Here is a 14094-nt window from a genome sequence, read left to right as displayed (position 1 = left end):
TTATTATATATATATACAGTATATAAAAAAATATATATATTTTCGGGATGGTAAAATGTTTTCAGTGTAAACTTAAACGACTAAAAGCAAATATAAGGTATGTAAGAAAGATAATGGACCTATATATATTTTTATAATATAATCTTTGAAAACTAACAATCACTATAATAAAGCTAGACAGTCAGGGAGAATAAAAAATAAAAAATTCCAAACCAATGGATTTAGCAGAATAGATTTATTATGTTTGAGCAAAAGAACACAGCATTAACCATGTCAAATTGCATAGAATTCCAAGAAATGTGCTTAAAAACTGCAACATTTGTTTCAGCTGCATGGCAAATTCAAAAATGTATCTACACTGCCAAGATGGGGGCCTCTAAAATTTGATGTGAAATTCAGCCACGGTCCGACTGCTTCCCCGCCCCATGAGACACCCACCACCTAGACCCTTTTTGGTCCAGAAAACCCATGGTAACTTTGGTCTGTATCTGACCGCAGTACAATTTATGAAAGAGAAAGAGAGCTAATGTCTCCTACTATCCCACTCTTTCTCTTTCTCCCATTGTCCCACTATAACTCTCTCTCTCAGCACTCTGTCCTACTCTTTTTCTCCTTCTCTCTCCATACACGAGAGGTTTACTAAGGTAAAGTGCACCATTCGCACTGCACCTCTGCCTGCGTACTACTATGTGGTCTTCAAGTGGCCTCCCTCGGCAGCATTGAGTCGACATGATGGATGTTGTTTCAAACCAGGTTTCTCGCTACACTGATAAAACAAACGTGTCAAAACAAGCTGGCTGGCATTGTATGCAGATAACGATAGTCACAGATTATGATACGATTTGTGCTTTTTGTTAATTTGTGGTGCCAACTGCCAGGGAATGTGACGAATGACTTAAAGTGACAATGCCGGCATGAAGCCTAAACTGCAAATGTGCTCGGTAATGACCAGAGTGTGTTTTGGAGATGCCACTAATGAGTGTGGCCATTAGGCACAAATTACGTTATAAAACCTGGGGAGTTAGGGCTGTTAGGGCTGAGTTAGGGCTGTGCTGGCTGGGAGAAATGGCTGCCTGGGAGTTACACCTCTCCATGGATTTATTGGATGACCTCCATGATCATAAACTGGTTGTCTCTCATATTCATCAGAAACGAACAGTTTCAATACAGGCCAAAAAAGAGAGAGATAAGAGATACTGAAGCTAGCAGGAGCCAATGTTTGTATTTGTTGGGTTCTCCTGTGCAGGGAGCTTACTTCCTTTTGTGATCTCTGTACTGTAATCTAAGCTTTGTCATACATCACATGATCACCTCAGGGTATCTTTTAGCATCTGGAGAGGTGGTGCTAGGTCACGATGTGATGCTCTCTGGCTCCAGGAAGGGAAGGCAGGTCCACGGTGTGTGTGGGTGGGGGTTGGGAGGTAGGGAGGTGGGGCAGTTGGAGGTTGTGTGTGGGTGGATGGATGAAAACCCAACGTCTCTGCGACTGCTCACTGAATGGAAATCAGGATAGACTCGAAGATGGGGGAGGGAGGAGAGTAAAATTTATGAACACGGGCTAAACCGAAATGGATAGTTAAAGGTATGTTCTATTTTTCAGTGGTCCTGAATATTGAAAGGGGGAAAGATATCTCTCTTAACCATCAGACATATCAGAATAATTGAATCCACTCAAAAGGAAAATGTGAAGTAATTTGGTTTTGTTACCATGAATGATCTTGTTCTAGGGATGCACTTACAGTTGTATTTTACAAAGATGATTCCAATTTTCCTAAGTAATCCCAGCAAACCAACGTTCTGTGAATGTTTCTAGTTCATTAGGTTGCCCAAAAAGTCCTAATAACACAAAAACTGTCAAGTTGTACTGATGATTGTACAACGATTGTATAAAACCTTCACTATGTTGCAAGAACATTCCCAGAACACATTTTGTTATTACATGACCTATTAAGATCCTTAGGGGAATGTTCTGTGGTGGTTGTTATAGATGTAGTGCACAGCATTTTTGTGAATGTTAGGATAACATTCCAAGGATATTTAATTTACCCCCCCCCCAAAAAAATATATGTTTTTAGGATGTTACCATCTTAATGTTAGATAAAACCCTAACTAGAACTTCATGTGAATGTTAGCTAATGTCCTGCGAATGTTCCTGGTTTTCTGGGATTATACTCAACTTGTTTTTCCTGTGTTATTACTGTATGGTTGCATACCAGCTAAAGCACCATTTTAAAAGGTTGGACAGAGCTTAGAGATGTGTTCTTAACTCATTTGCCTGGTTAAATAAAGGTTTAATAACAAAATAAAAAAGTTTAAAAACAAGGCTGAAAGACCAACCGAAGGGAAGATCAAACAACTCTGAAAATGAGGTCATTTCCACACATCCTTTGATCTGTCCATTTTTCATGTAGGAGACGAATGGCGTACAGAGGGATCTATCATAGCGACCAGCTTTAAGCCCCCAAAATTACAAACAAACTAAAGGCGAAGGATCGATAGAGAGTGTCTCATGGAATGATGAACTGGCACTTCGGGGTGGGGGAAAATCAATGTCTCTCACTCTCTTTCTTCTCTCTCTTTTTCTCCCTCTCTCTCTCTCTCTTTCGCACCACCACACACTAGTGTTTTACTGTGTGTTTACTGAGTCTGTGTGGGTTTTCTTACCACAGTGATTTAACATCCAAATGTTTATTTTTCCCTCTTCCAGCATCGACACTTTGACCTGTGAGAGAGAGGAGAGTCCTATAATGGCCCATAGGATAAGCAGTAAAAGTAAGTACATCAGGATGGATTTACTATCTTAGTGACCCACTCCCTGGTCTCCATACTGTGGTTCATTAAAAGTGTGTTTTAAAATATATACTGTATGTTGATCAATACTGCATTACAATTAGGGCTGTGATGGTCATGGAATTCTGGATGACGGTTATTGGTCAGCCAAATGACCGTGGTCACCGTTATAATAATTTGTATAGCTCCTGACTGCATGTGCTGCTGCAGAAAGGAGGCATTACCTAGGCAACCAAAGACTAATTTGCTACAACACCTTGCTTGTTTCAGCAAGGAGAAACTAAGTTCCATCATGTTGTAAAGAGTTCATGTAACCGTGGAAATGGACTCAACCGCAAAAATGCCCGGCCGTCCCTTCTTCACTCAGCTATTCGTCCAGTTTGCGGTTTCTTTTATTTTCATTACGGTCTTCATCCATAATTGTCAGTTAGACGATTATACGGTAATTCTTCCAGCCTTAATTACAATCTTTAAATCTCCGCATTTAACATACGAAATACAGCTGAAAGGAAACAGGGAATGCTATGTAATGTAAGAAAATGGCTGACCGTGAGACGGGGACGTATACAGTATTATCTTGTAGGATTTTCCTGTCTACTATAACCACATTATGATCTGTCATGTGGTAGAGGAAAGACCTAGTAGCTCTGTGAATATCTATGTTTCCTGTGAGAGATGTGGCTGTATGTAAAGGGAGCGGTACTTTACCACCTTGATAACTGTCAGGAGACACATTATACAAAAAAGCTCTGCTCAAGTGTGTGTGTGTGTGTTTTTGTGTATGTGTGCTATTCTATATGTTTGGAATATTGCTGCATCCTCGGTGTGTGTTTGCCTGTGTGTGTGTGTGTGTGTGTGCTCCCTACTCAATGTACTCGTGTGATATTTGTGTGTGCCGACTGTTTGTGTGCCCGTGTGTGTGTGCACCTATAGTATGTGTGTGCGTGCGTGCGTGCATGCTTATGTGTGTTTGTTTGCTGAATGTTTCTTTGCCTATGCGTCTATGTGCGTTTGTGAGTGATTGAGTGAGTGTGTATTACTCGTTTGTGTGGTACAGTATTTGTTTCTGTGTGTGTCGGTCATGGGCGTAGCCTGGTTTCTGGCAGCAGTGTGATGTGGGCAAAAGCTCCAGTTCCTTCGCAAGGCAGCGTTGTCAGCACTGGAGAGCTCCTCCTATGAGACCGCTCAAGTTCCCCCATGAGGCAGTGCTGTCAGCACTGGAGAGCTCCTCCTGTCATTCATGCCATCTGAAATTTGGGCTGTGAGATGAAGCAGGAGACAGGTATCCGTCGGAGGGCCTCTTTCTTCTCTGAGCCGGGGGAAACGAGGCGAGGAGGGCTGGTTTGTGGTGTGTGTGTGTCTGCGTGCGTGCGGGCGCGTGTGTGTGTGATGCTAGTGAAATATTCATACATGAGTGGGGTTTGACAAGCTCCACTTGACACTTTCATACTCATTTTCATCTCTCACTGTTCATCACAACACTCCAGTGGAACACTGTACTCTTGACATGTATAGTAGTTGTTGGTTGCCTACAGTTTAACATGTAGTTATACAGTATGTTGTCATGACTGAAGTAAGAGTACCATATACAGTGGGGTAAAAAAGTATTTAGTCAGCCACCAATTGTGCAAGTTCTCCCACTTAAAAAGATCAGAGAGGCCTGTAATTTTCATCATAGGTACACTTCAACTATGACAGACAAAATGAGAAAGAAAAATCCAGAAAATCACATTGTAGGATTTTTAATGAATTTATTTGCAAATTATGGTGGAAAATAAGTATTTGATCACCTACAAACAAGCAAGATTTCTGGCTCTCACAGACCTGTAACTTCTTCTTTAAGAGGCTCCTCTGTCCTCCACTCGTTACCTGTATTAATGGCACCTGTTTGAACTTGTTATCAGTATAAAAGACACCTGTCCACAACCTCAAACAGTCACACTCCAAACTCCACTATGGCCAAGACCAAAGAGCTGTCAAAGGACACCAGAAATAAAATTGTAGACCTGCACCAGGCTGGGAAGACTGAATCTGCAATAGGTAAGCAGCTTGGTTTGAAGAAATCAACTGTGGGAGCAATTATTAGGAAATGGAAGACATACAAGACCACTGATAATCTCCCTCGATCTGGGGCTCCACACAAGATCTCACCCCGTGGGGTCAAAATGATCACAAGAACGGTGAGCAAAAATCCCAGAACCACACGGGGGGACCTAGTGAATGACCTGCAGCGAGCTGGGACCAAAGTAACAAAGCCTACCATCAGTAACACACTACGCCGCCAGGGACTCAAATCCTGCAGTGCCAGACGTGTCCCCCTGCTTAAGCCAGTACATGTCCAGGCCTGTCTGAAGTTTGCTAGAGAGCATTTGGATGATCCAGAAGAAGATTGGGAGAATGTCATATGGTCAGATGAAAGCAAAATATAACTTTTTGGTAAAAACTCAACTCGTCGTGTTTGGAGGACAAAGAATGCTGAGTTGCATCCAAAGAACACCATACCTACTGTGAAGCATGGGGGTGGAAACATCATGCTTTGGGGCTGTTTTTCTGCAAAGGGACCAGGACGACTGATCCGTGTAAAGGAAAGAATGAATGGGGCCATGTATCGTGAGATTTTGAGTGAAAACCTCCTTCCATCAGCAAGGGCATTGAAGATGAAACGTGGCTGGGTCTTTCAGCATGACAATGATCCCAAACACACCGCCCGGGCAACGAAGGAGTGGCTTCGTAAGAAGCATTTCAAGGTCCTGGAGTGGCCTAGCCAGTCTCCAGATCTCAACCCCATAGAAAATCTTTGGAGGGAGTTGAAAGTCCGTGTTGCCCAGCAACAGCCCCAAAACATCACTGCTCTAGAGGAGATCTGCATGGAGGAATGGGCCAAAATACCAGCAACAGTGTGTGAAAATCTTGTGAAGACTTACAGAAAACGTTTGACCTCTGTCATTGCCAACAAAGGGTATATAACAAAGTATTGAGATAAACTTTTGTTATTGACCAAATACTTATTTTCCACCATAATTTGCAAATAAATTCATTAAAAATCCTACAATGTGATTTTCTGGATTTTTTTCTCTCATTTTGTCTGTCATAGTTGAAGTGTACCTATGATGAAAATTACAGGCCTCTCTGATCTTTTTAAGTGGGAGAACTTGCACAATTGGTGGCTGACTAAATACTTTTTTGCCCCACTGTAAGTTGCTAGCTAGCATTAAACTTATCTTATAAAAAACAATCAATCTTAACATAATCACTAGTTAACTACACATGGTTGATGATATTACTAGTTTATCTAGCGTGTCCTGCGTTGCATATAATCGATGCGGTGCCTGTTAATTTCTCATCGAATCACAGCCTACTTCGACAAACGGGTGATGATTTAACAAGCGCATTTGCGAAAAAAAACACTGTCGTTGCACCAATGTACCTAACCATAAACATCAATGCCTTTCTTTAAAATCAAAACACAAGTATATATTTTAAACCTGCGTATTTAGTTAATATTGCCTGCTAACATGAATTTCTCATAACTAGGGAAATTGTGTCATTTCTCTTGCGTTCCATGCAAGCAGTCAGGGTATATGCAGCAGTTTGGGCCGCCTGGCTCATTGCGAACTGTGTGAAGTCCCTTTATTCCTAACAAAGGCCGTAATTAATTTGCCAGAATTGTACATAATTATGACATAACATTGAAGGTTGTGCAATGTAACAGCAATATTTAGACTTAGGGATGCCATCTGTTAGATAAAATACAAAACGGTTCCGTATTTCACTGAAAGAATAAACATTTTGTTTTCGAAATGATAGTTTCCGGATTCTACCATATTAATGACCAAAGGCTCGTATTTCTGTGTGTTATTATGTTATAATTAAGTCTATGATTTGATATTTGATAGAGCAGTCTGAATGAGCGATGGTAGGCAGCAGCAGGCTCGTAAGCATTCATTCAAACAGCACTTTCGTGCGTTTGCCAGCAGCTCTTCGCAATTCTTCAAGCATTGCGCTGTTTATGAATTCAAGCCTATCAACTCCCGAGATTAGGCTGGTGTAACCGATGTGAAATGGCTAGCTAGTTAGCGGGGTGCGCGCTAATAGCGTTTCAAACGTCACTCGCTCTGAGACTTGGAGTGGTTGTTCCCCTTGCTCTGAATGGGTAACGCTGCTTCGAGGGTGGCTGTTGTCGATGTGCTCCTGGTTCAAACCCAGGTAGGAGCGAGGAGAGGCACGGAAGCTATACTGTTACACTGGCAATACTAAAGTGCCTATAAGAACATCCAATAGTCAAAGGTATATGAAATACAAATCGTATAGGGAGAAATAGTCCTATAATTCCTATATTAACTACAACCTAAAACTTCTTACCTGGGAATATTGAAGGCTCATGTTAAAAGGAACCACCAGCTTTCATATGTTCTCATGTTCTGAGCAAGGAACTTAAACATTAGCTTTTTTACATGGCACATATTGCACTTTTACTTTCTTCTCCAACACTTTTTTGCATTATGTTATTATGTTTTTGCATTATTTAAACCAAATTGAACATGTTTCATTATTTATTTGAGGCTAAATTGATATTATTGATGTATTATATTAAGTTAAAATAAGTGTTCATTCAGTATTGTTGTAATTGTCATTATTACAAATAAATAAATAAAAATATTGGCAGATTAATCGGTATCGGCTTTTTTTTGGTCCTCCAATAAACGGTATCGGCGTTGAAAAATCATAATCTGTCAACCTCTACTTTCCACCTGGCTACCCCTACCCCGGTCAACAGCCCTGCACTCCCCACAGCAACTCGCCCAATCCTCCCCCATTTCTCCTTCACCCAAATCCAGATAGCTGATGTTCTTAAAGAACTGCAAAACCTGGACCCCTACAAATCAGCCGGGCTAGACATTCTGGACCCTCTCTTTTCAAAATTATCTGCTGAAATTGTTGCAACCCCTATTACTAGCCTGTTCAACCTCTATTTTGTATTGTCTGAGATTCCCAAAAGATTGGAACACTGCAGCGGTCATCCCCCTCTTCAAAGGGGGAGACACTCTAGACCCAAATTGCCACAGACCTATATCCATCCTACTCTGCCTTTCTAAAGTCTTCGAAAGCCAATTCAACAAACAGATTACCGACCATTTCGAATCCCACCGTACCTTCTCCGCTATGCAATCTGGTTTCAGAGCTGGTCATGGGTGCACCTCAGCCACGCTCAAGGTCATAAACGATATCATAACCGCCATCGATAAGAGACATTACTGTGCAGCCGTATTCATCGACCTGGCCAAGGCTTTCGACTCTGTCAATCACCACATTCATTTTGACAGACTCAACAGCCTTTGTTTCTCAAATGATTGCCTCGCCTGGTTCACCAACTACTTCTCTGATAGAGTTCAGTGTGTCAAATCGGAGGGCCTGTTGTCCGGACCTCTTGCAGTCTCTATGGGCGTGCCACAGGGTTCAATTCTCGGGCCGACTCTCTTCCCTGTATACATCAATGATGTCGCTCTCGTTGCTGGTGATTCTCTGATCCACCTCTACGCAAACGACACCATTCTGTATACTTCTGGCCCTTCTTTGGACACTGTGTTAACTAACCTCCAGACGAGCTTCAATGCCATACAACTCTCCTTCCGTGGCCTCCAATTGCTCTTAAATGCAAGTAAAACTAAATGCATGTTCTTCAACCGGTCACTGCCCGCACCTGCCCGCCCGTCCAGCATCACTACTCTGGACGGTTCTGACTTAGAATATGTGGACAACTACTAATATCTAGGTGTCTGGTTAGACTGGAAACTCTCCTTCCAGACTCACATCAAACATCTCCAATCCAAAATTAAATCTAGAATTGGCTTTTTATTTCGCAACAAAGCATCCTTCACTCATGCTGCCAAACATACCCTCGTAAAACTGACCATCCTACCGATCCTCGACTTCGGCGATGTCATCTATAAAATAGCCTCAAACACTATACTCAACAAATTGGATGCAGTCTATCACAGTGCCATCTATTTTGTCACCAAAGCCCCATATATTACCCACCACTGCGACCTGTATGCTCTCGTTGGCTGGCCATCGCTTCATACTCGTCGCCAAACCCACTGGCTCCAGGTCATCTACAAGTCTCTGCTAGGTAAATCCCCGCCTTATCTCAGCTCACTGGTCACCATAGCAGCACCCACCCATAGCACGCGCTCCAGCAGATATATCTCACTGGTCACCACAAACGCCAATTCCTCCTTTGGCCGCCTTTCCTTCCAGTTCTCTGCTGCCAATGACTGGAAGGAACTGCAAAAATCACTGTATGTGTCGAACTGCTGTGCTTTATCTTGGCCAGGTCACAGTTGTAAATGAGAACTTGTTCTCAACTAGCCTACCTGGTTAAATAAAGGTCAAATATTTTTTTTTTAAATGAATGTAAAAACACAGTCATGGGAAGCACAAATACAACGTCACAAATCACCCAGAAAAACAGTTACCTTCATCCTCAAACAAGTTCCCAATCAATACTTTAAATTGCCCAAACACCACAAAACATTAATTTTGTTCCAGCAATACGATGCATTAAAAGTAAAAGCAGATTTACCTAGCTTGGTGGAGACCCTAGAAACCTCCATATTATATATAGGGTTCTATACCTTCAGGACCCCAATGCTATTGCTAATGTTATTCCAGATGGTTAAACTGATCCATCAAACAAAGTGACCAGGTTAGGCAGGCAAAATGCACCATTAAATCCAAATAAGATTCCACTCTCCAAATGGGGCTGAAGGTCTCAGAACACTTAATTCATTTCTACCAGATTAGTGGTGGAATATTCTCTAATGTCAATAACAGAAATGCTGCTCTCCTGACAGCAGGCCTCTTTTAATCCAAGCTACTCACAGTGAGACAGCATTGATTGCTGCTGCCATGCTCTGCATAATTCAGCCATGCTGCTCATCCTCATAGAGCGATAAAAATATTACCCTCAGGGGAAAAAGTCAACAGGAGAGTTAAAGTTGCAAATCATCACTTCATCCCCCTTTCTTTTTTTCTCCAGTAGCGTCTCCGTAGCTCATCATGAGGACGAGGCCCTATCTCCACGTTCTGCAGAAATATCAATATAGATTCATGAGTCTCCCTGAAGCAAGGTCCTCAGCTAATTAAATCTGTTATCACTTTGTAGTGTAAAAACAGCAGAGGGGGGGCTGCATGTTGAAATGAGGGCCAGTAGAGTTTTACTTAACAAAGAAAGATAATTGGGTTCAGGGCCGTTCGTTCTCCTCATAAAACACAGAGGTTTCTACTCCCCATCAGGCTACTGATATCACAATTCTCCCTGAAGAGAGAGACAGAGACAAAGAGAGAGAGAGAGGGAGAGAGAGAGAGAGAGAGAGAGACCGAGAGAGAGAGACCGAGAGAGCGAGGGAGAGGGATCGAGAGAGAGGCACAGAGAGAGAGAGGGACGGAGAGAGCGAGAGCGAGAGAGGGGGACCGAGAGGGAGAAACAGAGAGAGAGAGAGGGAACGAGAGAGAGACACACAGATAGGGAGGGACTGAAAGAGGGACCGAGAGAGAGAGGTTACATGGAGGAGCAAGACACCGCCGTCAAGGGCACGACAGACAAGCACTCGTTTTGTCTTGAGGGTTTAAGTCAGTGGTGGAATGGAGAAGGTAATGGGATTCAGGGGAGCTCCAGACAGAGCTGGAATTCTAATGGAGGACAGAGGGAGGAGATACTCTCTGTAGGAGTGCATGAACTCCTTTCATCTCTGGGGTATGGTTCAGTCTATCAAGGTGCTGCATGTTTTAGTGCTGCTCTCGTATGACCCAGGTACTAGCATGCTCACACGTCTCACTTTGCTATTCACCTATACACCATCTTGGACCCAGCCGAACCGTAGAATTAAAATTAATATATTCTCAGGCAGATCACTCGCTCATGTTATGTGGACTGGCAGGCCTATTGGGTGAACAATTTGGACTGTTTGATTTGTGACACAATGAAAATGTGTACAACGACGTACTCTCTCAGACTCGACCTCTTTTATTAGGGTCCTTCGAGCCGGATAGGAACAGTACAAACTCCAGACATCATCAAAACGATGAGATGTTATTTTCCTTTGGGGTCACATGACAAGAAAACATAAACTCTCTCTGGAAGTATTCATCATCAGTGAGCTGAGCCTTCAGGTTGGCCCCTTCTCCTCTTCCATGTTACTGTATCTGTGTTACTCACATGTGTGCCCTTTCCCAGTGCACATCATCTAAAGGACTCAGACTGGGAGAGAGGAGAGGCAGGCCAACCACAGTATGTTGGGGTTATCCATGCCCTGGAGGAATGTCCATGGTGACCTGATTTCCTCCTGTTATGTCCCACATTTCCTGGGCCATTCGCTCTCCGATTCTCTAATCCACCTGATCCTGACCGCAACTGCCATTTTGTGCAAAATAAAAATGTAAATCAGAGAAATATTGAACTATCATGAGAACAATTTTGTGTTTACTCATAATCCATCTAACCTTAGACGTGAAGTGTTCTCGACTCCCTGTAGAGATGCCTGTAGATGTCTGTAGATGTCTGTAGATGTATGTAGATGTCTGTAGATGTCTGTAGATGCCTGTAGATGTATGTAGATGTCTGTAGATGTATGTAGATGTCTGTAGATGTATGTAGATGTCTGTAGATGTCTGTAGATGTATGTAGATGTCTGTAGATGTCTGTAGATGCCTGTAGATGTCTGTAGATGTCTGTAGATGACTGTAGATGTCTGTAGATGTATGTAGATGTCTGTAGATGTCTGTAGATGTATGTAGATGTATGTAGATGTCTGTAGATGTCTGTAGATGTATGTAGATGTCTGTAGATGTCTGTAGATGTATGTAGATGTCTGTAGATGTCTGTAGATGACTGTAGATGTCTGTAGATGTATGTAGATGTCTGTAGATGTCTGTAGATGTCTGTAGATGTCTGTAGATGCCTGTAGATGTCTGTAGATGTCTGTAGATGCCTGTAGATGTCTGTAGATGTATGTAGATGTATGTAGATGTCTGTAGATGTCTGTAGATGTATGTAGATGTCTGTAGATGTCTGTAGATGTCTGTAGATGTATGTAGATGTCTGTAGATGTCTGTAGATGTCTGTAGATGTCTGTAGATGTATGTAGATGTATGTAGATGTATGTAGATGTCTGTAGATGTATGTAGATGTCTGTAGATGTCTGTAGATGTCTGTAGATGTATGTAGATGTCTGTAGATGTATGTAGATGTCTGTAGATGTCTGTAGATGTCTGTAGATGTATGTAGATGTCTGTAGATGACTGTAGATGTCTGTAGATGTCTGTAGATGTATGTAGATGTCTGTAGATGTCTGTAGATGTCTGTAGATGTATGTAGATGTCTGTAGATGCCTGTAGATGTCTGTAGATGTATGTAGATGTCTGTAGATGTATGTAGATGTCTGTAGATGTCTGTAGATGTCTGTAGATGCCTGTAGATGTCTGTAGATGCCTGTAGATGTCTGTAGATGCCTGCAGATGTCTGTAGATGCCTGTAGATGTCTGTATATGTCTGTAGATGTCTGTTCCCTTCTTTGATTCTGACCAATAATTAAAATCATAGAAGTTATAAGAAACAATAACTTTCAGGTCATCTTAGATCTGGTTTTGAAATTACTCTTTGAATTACATTGATAATGACGTTGCTTGTTGTTTCCAACATCAGTGGAATACATCAGCAGAGGGTTTTGAAGAGCCCGCCACGGTCCTCCTCATTCCTCGGTCTCATGCTGTCACATTTATTACCCAGATCTGAGTTATGGTCTGTTGATTCTTCACGTCTTCAGTCCTGTCTTTCATTTTAGCATCTGGGCTTAATTGGTGCGATGCTGTAAAGCCACAGCTGCTCTGCCTGTTAGGGCAATAAATTACCCCAATTAGGAGGCAAACAAAGGGGCTTGGCTGTCTGATCAATGCTGCAGCCACTCTGGTACACACCCATAGGTAGAGGCTGAGTCCCAAACGGTACACTGTTCCCTACATAGTGCACTACTTTTGATCAGAGTCCTATGGAGCCCTACAGATCCCTGATCAAAAGCAGTGCACTGTAGGGAATAGGGTGCCGTTCGGGACGCAGGCAGGGAAGGACATGCTGTAACGAGGCTTCATTGACACTGAGTTTATCTCAAACACCTGTGTCCCATTTTGGCCTGGATTCCAACTGCTTCCTGCATCATCTGCGTCAGGAAGCATATACCATGGATGAGATTCAAACAGACATTTTAACGGCATCCACCTCCGATGAAAATATCTGTGACTGCAGGGTGTAGTACACCAAGCAGTTTGGAATGTGTGTTGGCCATAACGTGGTAACAGCACCTCCGCTACTGCTTCACATCTACAGTATGTTTGAGCCATAGCAGAAGCATCATGTTAAAACATAGAAAATAAAGGACTAAGTACCTAATCTGTGTATTGAGTGTAAGTTACAGAGCTGGTTACATATGGGGTTCTAGATATACATTCTATAATACAGTCGATAATCCCACCCCAATACCAGTAATCACTGGATAATCTCCACAGAAAGGAGGGAAGGATACAGAGGAGTAATAACAACAGAAACATCTGTGCCACTTCACAGTTACTATGCCGTAAACCATCACTTTATTCTTCAGTTGGAAAACATTGCCATTTACCTTCTCCATTGCTACATGATATGACATATTTATGTGAAGCTGCAAAATACTTTGGCCCCTGGAAGATATTTATCTCAAGAGTGCTTTACCTCCTCTCAGGTGTTCTAGGTCCACTGTATTGCAAAGCACCATGACTCTGTCAAGCAAGTCTGTCAAGCGAGATGTAGCCTAGCCGTTAAGAGTGTTGGGTCAGTAATCGAAAGGTTGCTGGTTCGATTCCCTGAGCCAACTAGGTGAAAAATATGTCGATGTACTCTTGAGCAAGGCACTTACCCCTAATTGCTCCAGTAAATTGCTCTGGATAAGAGCGTCTGCTAAATTACTAAAATGAGATTAAAAGCCACGAAAGAAACAATAGAGAAAGGAGATAGTCAAGTGTTTTGTCCTGATCTAATCATCTCTCTCTCTTTACGTCTGGCCCAGCCACACCACTACCATTATCTCTCCACTAGCTGAGGCCCTAAGAACTGAACACGCCATTAAGCCGGACTGAGTTTGACAAGAACAATGAAGTGCGCTTTTTCCTGTGGCCTCGAGTGTCTCTCTGAATAATGAGGGGCATTGTGGACCCTCCGCTTTCTCCTTCTCCTTCCATCCGATTCACTCTTCCTCTTCCTGTTCCCTCCATCTC

At 42.5% G+C, this 14094-nt stretch overlaps 1 protein-coding gene across 2 annotated transcripts in view; it reads left to right on the top strand.

Moving 5' to 3' along the window:
• LOC139584344 (alpha-1,3-mannosyl-glycoprotein 4-beta-N-acetylglucosaminyltransferase C-like) overlaps positions 1-14094 on the top strand; it is a 179686-nt gene that overhangs the window by 71021 nt on the left and 94571 nt on the right. For both annotated transcript variants that reach the window (XM_071416059.1, XM_071416060.1), the window contains exon 2: positions 2708-2772. The gene's annotated coding sequence lies outside the window, so the exon portion shown is untranslated. The remainder of the gene's footprint in view (positions 1-2707; positions 2773-14094) is intronic.

The sequence above is a fragment of the Salvelinus alpinus genome, chromosome 9, assembly GCF_045679555.1.
Source record: "Salvelinus alpinus chromosome 9, SLU_Salpinus.1, whole genome shotgun sequence".
Classification (NCBI taxonomy): Eukaryota; Metazoa; Chordata; class Actinopteri; order Salmoniformes; family Salmonidae; genus Salvelinus; species Salvelinus alpinus.
This window is presented reverse-complemented; position numbering and strand designations above follow the sequence as displayed.